This window comes from Elephantulus edwardii, unplaced genomic scaffold, assembly GCF_000299155.1.
Source record: "Elephantulus edwardii isolate Elephantulus edwardi_28Jun2011 unplaced genomic scaffold, EleEdw1.0 scaffold00011, whole genome shotgun sequence".
In the NCBI taxonomy this organism is placed as follows: domain Eukaryota; kingdom Metazoa; phylum Chordata; class Mammalia; order Macroscelidea; family Macroscelididae; genus Elephantulus; species Elephantulus edwardii.
This window is the reverse complement of record NW_006399761.1, coordinates 25,958,528-25,968,798: the sequence shown is the minus strand read 5'-3', so window position 1 is coordinate 25,968,798 and position 10,271 is coordinate 25,958,528. Positions and strand designations below refer to the sequence as shown.

At 42.0% G+C, this 10,271-nt stretch overlaps 1 pseudogene; it reads left to right on the top strand.

Moving 5' to 3' along the window:
* Positions 1-3,555: 3,555 nt before the first annotated feature.
* Positions 3,556-10,271, top strand: part of LOC102867351 — a 10,523-nt pseudogene continuing 3,807 nt past the window's right edge.

The window sequence follows — 10,271 nt, the reverse complement described above, 5'->3', positions numbered from 1 at the left end:
TAGAGAACTTGGATTTCCGTTCATTCACTGTGCACGTTTTCCTCCCTGCTCACTCTTCGCTCCTCCCATTTTGCTTTTCTCTTTGAGAAGAAAAGAAAAAATTCTTTCATTGTTCTACATTTTCCCCCACCCCAGTCCACTTTACTATGCAGCTCTTATTTTGCAAATAATACCTAATCATATATCCCTTTTTTAAAAAAAAATTTAAAAAACTTTTTTTCATATTTTCCCCCTATTCTCTGAGAGGTCTGGTTTTTGTTTTTGTTTTTTAAAAAAGTATAGCCTGGAAAACAGCTCAGTTCCATGGAAGTTGAGTCTAAATGGACTCAATAGCACATAACATCTACACTTAAGAATTTCCACAATAAAACGAAAATAACTGATAGAGAATCATGTGCCATCAAGTTGTCAGTGACTCATAGAGACCCTATGTACCAATGAAGCCCGTCATATACTGAGCCAATCTCACCATCTCTAACAGACCTAAGCTGGTTTCCCCAGTCATTCTCAACAACAACAACAAGGAAACCACAGAGCCCTGATAGCGTAGTGGATTAAGTAGGCTGATAACTGAAAGGTCTGTGGTTTGAACCTATGGACTGCCCTGAGGGAGAACGAGGAGGTAGTCTGCATCTGGGAATGACAAACTGAGGGCTAATAGTGTGGTGTTCAGACTCAACAATATTTCAATGTCTGTCCTGAAGATAGATATTGATCACAATCTATTCCATTTTGGGTCTTCCCCTCCCATGCTGTCCCTCTACCATTCCAAGCATAATGTCCTTCTCCAAGGACTGGTTCCTCCTGGCCACATGAACAAAGTATGTGAAACAGAGCTTCACAATCTTTGTCTGCAGGGAGTAGCTTGGTTTCACCCTCGCCAGGACAGACCTGTTTGTTCTCCTGGTGGTGTGTGTTCAAGACTCTTCTCCAAGAGAGCTGTGGTAGCCTAGTGGCCAGAAGCTGCACTGCGATCCCAGAGGTACGTGGTTTGAATCCACCAGATGCTCTGCTGGAGAAGGAGGGGCAATCTTTCCTGTACCAGTCAGATCCAATTTGATGGTACACACACAAAAATAATAATAAAATAAAATAAGTTTTAAAAAAGACTCTTCTCCAGCATCACAACTTAAATGGGGAGTTAAAAAAAAAACACGGAACTTAAAATATGGACGGAACAGTATGTATTCCTTATGTCCTGACCTAGATCTGTAAAGGCATATAAAAGAGTAAGCTGAATGCTGATACAGGATTTGAAAGCAGGAATTAAAAACCAGAATATTCTGGTGTTATGGATTATGTTATGCCCCCCCCAATTAAGTGTTGTATATTTTAATATCAATCTGTATGGTTAAATTCTCATTTGGGAATGAATTGTGCTCATGACATTAAAGAAGCAGGATTGTTATTGTTGTTGTTAGGTGCTGCTCAGTTGATTACAACTCATAGTGACCCTATGAACACCAGCTCCGAATCTTGCCCTTTTTCCATCCTCACTATCTCCAATGTGCTCAAGCCCATTGTTGCAGTCACTGCGTCAATGCATTTTCTCTTTCTCTGACCCTCCATCTTTTCTAGGGAGATCTGGTGGGATAGTAATAAAGTGTCATGCTGCCAACACCAAGGCACACAGTTCAAATCCCCAGTAGCTCTGAGGGAGAAAGAAGGGCAATCTCCTCTTGCATAATTTGCAGCTTCTGAAAACCTGCTTGGGGTCAGCTATGAGTGAGTTCTGAGTCAACAATACACAAAAACAACAACAACAAGGCAACCACAGAGCCTGATAGCGTAGTCGGTTAAGTAGGCTGATAACTGAAAGGTCTGTGCTTTGAACCTATGGACTGCCCTGAGGGAGAACGAGGAGGTAGTCTGCATCTGGGAACGGCAAACTGAGGGCTAATAAATAGTGTGGTGTTCAGACTCAACAACAATATTTCAATGTCTGTCCTGAAGATAGATATTGATCACAATGCTGTGAGAGATAGGAATGCAATCCATGGGCATACAAGGAAGACCTTTTACTACAACTGTTAATCAAATATGTTCGCCAGTTACTAAAGCCAAAGATGAATAAATTGAAGATTTCTACTAACATTTGCAGCCTGACATTGATTGACCGTACAGTCAAGAGGCATTAACTGGTGACTTGAATGCGAAAGTTAGGAATGAACAAGGACTGATAGTTGAGAAATATGAACTTAATGACAGAATTGAGACTGGAGATCAAATAATGAAATTTTGTATAATCAGTGGTTTATTCATTGCAAATGCCTTTTTAAAAATCTGATGTGGTGACTGTACACATGGATCTCATCTGATGGACTACACAGGAATCAGGTCGGCTGCGTCTGAGGGAAGAGTCAATGGCAAATTTCAATATCAGCAGTCAAAACAGAGCCCAGGGCCAACTGTGGAACAGATCATCAATTATTCATGCGTAAGTTCAAATAAAAATTGAAGAAAATGGAAACAAGTTCACAAGAAATAAAACATGACCTTGTGTCTATTCTACCTGAGTTTAAAAACCATGTCAGGAACTGTATTGATGTCTTGAACACTAATGATCAAAGAACAGAGGAGCTTGGGTAGGACATCAAGGACATCCATAATCCATGTGGAAAATGAAAGGTCATTACAAAGGCAAGGGAGAAAGAAAAGGTCAACGTGAATGTCAAAGGAGACTCTGAAATTGAGGTAGAGAGGTCCAAACAAAGGGAAGAAATACTTAAGAAATACTTAAGAAATAAATACTTAAGAAGTGAGATGAATAGAAGATTTCAAAGGGCAGCTCTGGAAGGCAAAGCAAAGTAATAGAATAAATCATGCACATAGCTAGAGTCAGAAAATCAAAAGGGAAGAATATGTTCAGTATTTCTCAAATTGAAAAAAACAAAACAAAACTGAAGAGCAAATTGGGCCTCAAATTGCAATACTGAAGGATTCTGTTGACAGGAACCATCAACAGAAGTAGGAGGAATACACAGTCACGGTACCAAAAAGAACAGATTGACAATGAAACATTTCAGGGAGTAACATATGATCAAGAGCTGGACTGAAGGCATTGGCAGAGAAATAAGACCCAGAGATTGATGGAAGACCAGTTGACGTAACAAACGGATGCAGCCCTCGACGGACTCACTAGCCTATGCCATGAAATTTCGAAGAATACTACCTGGGCAACTTACTGGCAGAAATCCCTATGTGTTCCCCTTTTCCAAAAAGGGTGATCCAACAGATTATGAAAAGTACTGAATATCATTATATCACACGCAAGTAAAATTTCACTCGAGATTACTTTAAAACGGACTAGAATAGTACATCCACAGGGAACTGCCAGACTTAAAATTGGATTCATATTAGCCCATGGCACAAGGGATCTCATTGCTGCAGTCAGATGTTTCTGGGCCGAAAGCAGAGAATACCAGAAAGATGTTTATTTGTGTTTTTATTGACTATGCAAAGGCACTTGACTGTGTGGATCACAGCAAGTTGTGGCTGAGGTTTCAGCTCACAGAGGGAGTCTAACTCCTCTCACCAAATACAGAATGGCATGGGATGGCCCTGGGCAATGCCGCCAGCTACCAGGAGTGTGAGGATGATAGGGACAAGTCTCTGCCCTCGGTCATCTCTGGGAAGGCATGGCGATTCTGAGTGCTGATTGAACCTTTCTCATATTCAGTCAGTCACTGGTGTGAATTCCACCACGGTCCCAGTTTCCCAAAGCTGGATAGACAGCTGGTCAACATGGCCATGCTGTGCTATTTAAGATTCTGTGTTCCATCTACCTCTTCATGTGATGTTTTCAATCTGTTTCTCCATTTGGTGCCTAGAAGATTTCTTTGCCTTTTCATTTTAAACTCAGCCTTCCGGAATTATCATCTTAATATGTTATTTTTGTATCCTGGTGTCGTCATTGAAGAGGGTCTAGGATGCTGTGTGCCTAGTCTACCATCTTACCATAGAGTCTTAACCAACCTTCTTGATATAATGGTAAACAAACCTTCACCAGGTTCCAGTGCATCTTTGTTTTATAAGACTGGAGGGGAATTGATGCCATTCAACTGTGGAAATGGCCAATAGTACTGAGTATACCAGGCATTGCCAGAGGAACAAACAGGTCTCTCTTAGCGGGAGTGCAGTCAGAATGCTCCTTAAAAGCAAGGATCATGGGACGTCACCTCACATACTCTGCTTGGAAGAGTTGAAGATCAAGAAAGGAGCCGATTCTCAGAAAGACAGTTTTACATAGTAACTGTAACCACGGGCTTCCGCATAGTGGGGATTGCGAGGTTCAGTGCAGGCTCTGACGGGGTTTCCACGTGCTCTATACAGGGTTTCTGTGAGTCGGCAACACCTCGAAGGCACCTAACTAACAACAGCGATTACAGGGCATCCTAAGATGCTAAGTCAGATGCTGTGCTATTCTGAATGTCTCTAGAAAAGCTCTCTGGGAAAGGATAAGGTGTTTTTGCTGATTTTCAAGCGATTTTCTTCTTGGTACAAGCATGTTTTAGCATCTTGTAAGACCTTTACGAGATGCGCATTTTGCAAATATTGTCTCCTAATCTGTAGCTCCTCTTTTGTTCCTGTTATTGGCACCTTTCACAATTTTAATGCAGCCCAGCTAATCAATTCCATCCTTCATGAGTCAGTTTCTGAAGCTGCTTCTAAAAATTTGTCCCCAAACCCAGGGCCGTCTAGGTTTTCTACTATGTTGTTGTCTTGAAGTTCCATAGTTTTACGTTTTTCTCTGGCTCTGTGATCAAGTATGAGTTAACCTGTGTATAATGTGTAAGGTCTGCATCTAGATTCAATTTTTGCACATGGATGTCTCATTGTTCTACTTCTAACTTTTTAAAAACAGATTTGAGTGTTTCTTTGTACATAACTTGAGTGTGAGGGTGGAGCAGGGGAACATGACTGACAACAAAATCTAACATAAAAATGTAAATGTCTCCTGTCAGCAAGAAGCTGCACTGCAATCCCAGAGGTGTGTGGTTCAAATCCAACAGATGCTCTGCTGGAAAAGGAGAGACAGTCTCCTCCTGTCCCAGTCAGATCTGATTTGATGGTACACACACACACACGCACACACAAAATAAAAATAAAATTAAAAAATGTAAACTTCCGACCCATGAAATAAAAGAAATGCAAATGCTAAGAGCAACAGTAAAATGCCAAAAGCCATTGGACTACCTAGATACAATGCATGCCATTTGATAAAACTCGGAATTTATTTTTTACTTAAGTAGCACATTCTGTAACAGCAACTGTGATAAAAGAGCTGTCATTAATGATCTGAATTAGAAAGAGAACACACACAAGGTTTGTGGGGTGATAAATTTAAATCTCTAATGAGAGATTAAAAAAGGAATGTGTTCCATAGCTACGTCCCCCAACAGCAGTGCCTGGAACAGAGGGAACTTTTTCACAAGCTGTTTCAGGCTGAGAATCTTAACAAACAAGTATCAAAAACAATGTGAGTTTATGGAACGAAATATAGAGTCCAATAAGACGATACAGATACTGCCTTTTGTTGCCTGGCTACAAGGCCTAAGGTCTATTTCTTCCATACTCTTGACTTATAGGGAGCTCCGGTGGCCTGTTCTTACTGTGTATTATCAAGTTGGAATCAACCAATAGCTGAGCCTCCAGCAAGCTTTCAGAGGCACTTAATCGCCTCGCACTGGAGGAGACTGCCCATCTTTCTCCCATTGAGCAGCTGGTGGATTTGAACTGCGTGCCTTCAGGATTGCAGCATAGCTTCTTACCACTAGGACACTAGAGCTCCCATCCGGTGGCCTACTGGTAAAAAGTTGCACTGTCAATCCAAAGGCGCGTAGTTTGAATCCACCAGGTGCTCCCCAGGAGAGAGATGGGCAGTCTCCTTCTGTGTGATTTACAGTCTCTGAAAAACCACTGGAGGGTCAGCTATGAGTTGATTTGAACTTGAATGTACACCACCACCACCACAACCCAGCTTATGTCTTCTCTCTTCAAGTTTTCACTCATCTCCTGGTCCTGAAGTTTTAACAGAAAGTGTTGACACAGTAAGAGGACTTAAGGCAGAGCTAACACTTTCTGGAGACCTTTGGTAAAGGCAGTCAGGTGGTGTAGTGCTACGGGCTGCTCACCGAAAGGTCAGTGGTTCAAATCTCCCAGGTGGGTTACTTGGGGAGAAAGATGGACAATCTCTTCTTCTACAGGTCTGTAGCCTCAGAAAGACAATTGAGTTGGGGTACACTGGGGTTTCAGGAATGTTACTAAACTTGGCTGCCAACAGTTGGACAGTGACTAAAGATGGCACAAGAATAGTCAATGCCTTTGAACTGTGGTGGAAAAGTACAAAGTATCATACTGATTTCCAAAAGAACAAAGAGGTCTGTCCTGAACAAAGTGGGACCAGAATGTTCCTTAGAGGAGAGAATGGCGACACTCTGTCCCTCCTGCTTCGGGCGTGTTGTAAGGAGAGGCCGGACTTACAGAAAGACACGATGCTCGAAGGAGGGGAGGGTGACTGTAAGGGAGGAAGACCCTCACCAGGATGGAGCGACACAGTGACTGCAGCAATGGGCTTGGGTGTGTCGGACTTGCTGAGGACGGTGCAGGTTAGCAACGGGCTCAGAGATGTTGTTTGTGGGGTCTCCAGGAGTCATAGTCCACTCAAAGGCATCACCAACAACCTAAGGACTAGAAATAGAAGTTCATTAGCAAGAAGGACCTGTATTTCTGGAGATCAGGATTGAAGTCTAAGGAGCATAGCTCTACCGTGAGACGCATGGGCTCGTCCTCCGTCAGAATGGACGCTGTGGTGGCTGATGTCGTGTGCTCTGTCTCTAAAACAACAGTTAAAAGCCAGCCCTGGTGTAAGCAAGTAAACATTATTTCATCTCTTACTTTAAGGACTGCAAGACCTAAGCCTACTTCTCCCCTGGCAAGAAGCTGTGCTGCAATCCCAAAGGTCACCACCATCAGCTCTGCAGGAAAAGGATGGGCAGTCTCCTCCCAGGCTATTAATTAACTGCCTCTGAAAACCAGCTGGAGGGTCAGCTACGGGTTGCTTCTCACTCTACGGTCCACAACAACAACAACAACAATAACAACTACTAAAGGAACAGCACTCAGAACCCACCAGCTGCTCTCTGTGAGAAAGGGGCCATCTCCTCCCGCGTTTACAGGCTCAGAAACCTGATGGAGGGTCAGTGAAGTGGAATGCCCTCAAAGCCTGTGGATTTGGACTCATTAAATCCATTTTGGCTCATGGTGATACTAAAAGACAGAGTGGAACTGCCCTGTAGGGATCCCAAAGCTGTAAATCTTTGTTAGAAGCAGACTGTCACCCTTCCGATGGGTTCAAACCACTGACTTTTTCATGAGCTGCCAAGTGCCTTAACCACAGTGGCACTGGAGCTCCAAAACCAATGAATAGGCCTGTGATTCCCAGCCTTGTCAAGGGGGACCCCAGTGAACTGGGGCTTGATTTTGGCTTGACTGTGGCTTGATTTTGGCTATGACTTTATGACTTTGATGGTGATACGTGTTCAACACACGCAGACTGATAACTCAAAATAATACATTTTATCGTTCTTTTCAGAGCAAGTTGTGCTCACTTCATACTCTGTGTAACATTTTGGCAATTCCCAAAATAGTTAAAATTTTTTCATAATGCATAATTTTTTCATATTAATAGATTATTATTGTTGTCGGTAGGTACTGTTTGTTGAGTATGACTCACAGAGACCTTATGAACAGCAGACCTGAACCCTGCCCTATCCTGAGTCATCTTCATCATCAGACACACTAGACCCCACTGCTGAAGTCACATGTCAGTCCATCTTATTAGGGCTTCCTCTCCTTTACTGTCTCTCCATCTTCGTAAGCATGACGTCCCTTTCCAATGAATAGCCTTGTGTGGATGTTGATATTGTTCTGTGCCTTTGAGTCCCTTGCAGCTCATAGCAGCTCTATGAAACCTGCTCTATCCTGAACCAAGCTTACTGTCTCTGACAAACCTACCCCAGTGACTGAATCAATCTATTTAATCAAGGGTTGTCCTCTCTTGCGCTGTTCCTCCACCCTCCAAGCATGATGTCCCTCTCCAAGGACTGGTCCCTCCTTGCAACATGTCCAAAGTATGTCGGACAAAGCCTCAGAATCCTTTCCTCCAAGGAGCAGACTGGTTTCACTCCAAATAGGACAAACCTATTTGTTCTCCTAGCAGTTCATGGCATATTCAGTACTCTTCTCCAGCACCAGAGCTCAAAGGCATCAATTTTCCTTATATCATCCCTAGTCCAGCTTTCTGATGCATAGCAAGTAATTACAAAAACTACAGCCTAGATCAAGAGAACTTTAATCTCTAGACCACCATTGTTGCTCTTCAGTACTCTGGAGAGATCCTTGACAGGAGATTTTTCCAGTGTATTTTGTCTTTTGATTTCCTTGCTCCTAGGACCAAGAGTATTGATTGTGGAGCCAAGTAAACGGAAGCTAACAATCTCAGTCTCTTCACCATATATCATGATGTTGCCAATTGGACCAGGATCTTTGTTTTCTTGATGTTGGGCTTCAATCCATATTGAAAGCTGCAGTCCTTGACCTTCAGCAGCAAAAGCCTCAGGTCCTCTTCAGTTTCAGCAAACAGGGTTGTATCATCTGCATAACACAAGTTGTTGATGAGTCTTTCTCCAATCCTGATGCCACACTCCTATTTCTAGAGCCCAGCCTCCCAGATGATCTGTTCTGCATATAGATTGAAAAGGTATGGAGATAGGATGCATCCCTGGTGTACGTTTTTCCCGATTTTGAATCATGCAGTGTTTCCTTGCTCTTTTCTGATGACTGCTTCTTGTCCAAGTTTAGTTTCCACATAAGCACAATCATATGTTCCAGGATTCCCATTCTTCTCAGAGTCAGCCACAGTTTGTTGTGATCCCCATGGTTAAACGTCTTTGCATAGTCAAATGAAACACAGATAGACATTCCTCTGGTGCTCTCATTACAAAACTTAAAATTAGCAAATACGTTAAGTGAGGGGAGACTGAGTGTAACAGGAAACACACTGAACAGGAATGAATCAGAATACTTGCGTTCTAGTCTCCATCCTAAAAACTGTTGTTGTTATGTGCTGTGGAGCCAGAGCCAATGATGGGAAACACATTTCTGTTTGTTAAAGCCCCCCACTTGTTTGTACACCTATTTTTCAGCATTACTTACAATGGCAAGAAAAAGCAAACAGCCCAAAGCCGATGAACAAAAGAATGGTCTGAGAACTTGTGGTATATTCACAGAATGGAATACTATGCAGCACTAAGGAACAATGATTTCATACCATACTGTATGACTTGGGAGAGACCAGAGAACATGATGTTAGATGAACTCTCTTAGTCATATAAGGACAAATATTACATAAGGCTACTATTATGAAAATGAGGATAACTGAGCAAGATATGTGCAAATGTGTGTATATGTGTAAATATGTGTAAAAGGAGAAGAGGGAATAATTACTGGGATGCAGAGATTTGTGGATGGGTAGGTGGGTAAAGTAATGGGAAATATTCAATGGGGACTGGAAAAGACAGGGTGATAATAGACATGTTGTTGTTGTTGTGTACTTTTGAGTCACAACTGACCCATAGTTGACCCTCCAGAGGGTTTTCAAAGGCAGTTAATCACACTGGAGGAGATTATCCATCCTTGTCCCATGGAACATCTGGTGGATTCAAACAGTGTGTCTTTAGGATCGCAGCATGGCCTCTTACCACTAGGCCACCAGAGTTCCCTATAATAAGAATAGAACAGTGGTGATGATATAAAATATAGTGTATGTGAATGATTGTCTAAAACACAGGTCATGTACATGATGTATTATATGCAAACCAATAACATTTTTTAAAAAAACAAAACAAAACTATCCACTTGTGCTATTTTTGCAATAGAAGCACTAGAAAATTAAAACACCCTCCCAACCAGCATTAACATATTTGGAAAAGCTATCACATCTCAGGTATTTGCTCAGGTAAACAGATATGTAGCTACAAATGCAATGTTGTATTTGAATTCCCATTGTCCAGTATAAATGTAGTATGTTGGTGCCTGAAAGAATACTCTTTCTGATAGTCTCTGTGATAGGCTGGTCATTGCCAGTAGTGTAGAAATCTAACTCCACATACGAAAAAAAAATTAAATTTTATTAGTTTTAATGAACATTTACAGAGATTTTGGGTTTTCATTCATTCATTGTTGCACTGTTTTCTCCACCCTCATCCCCA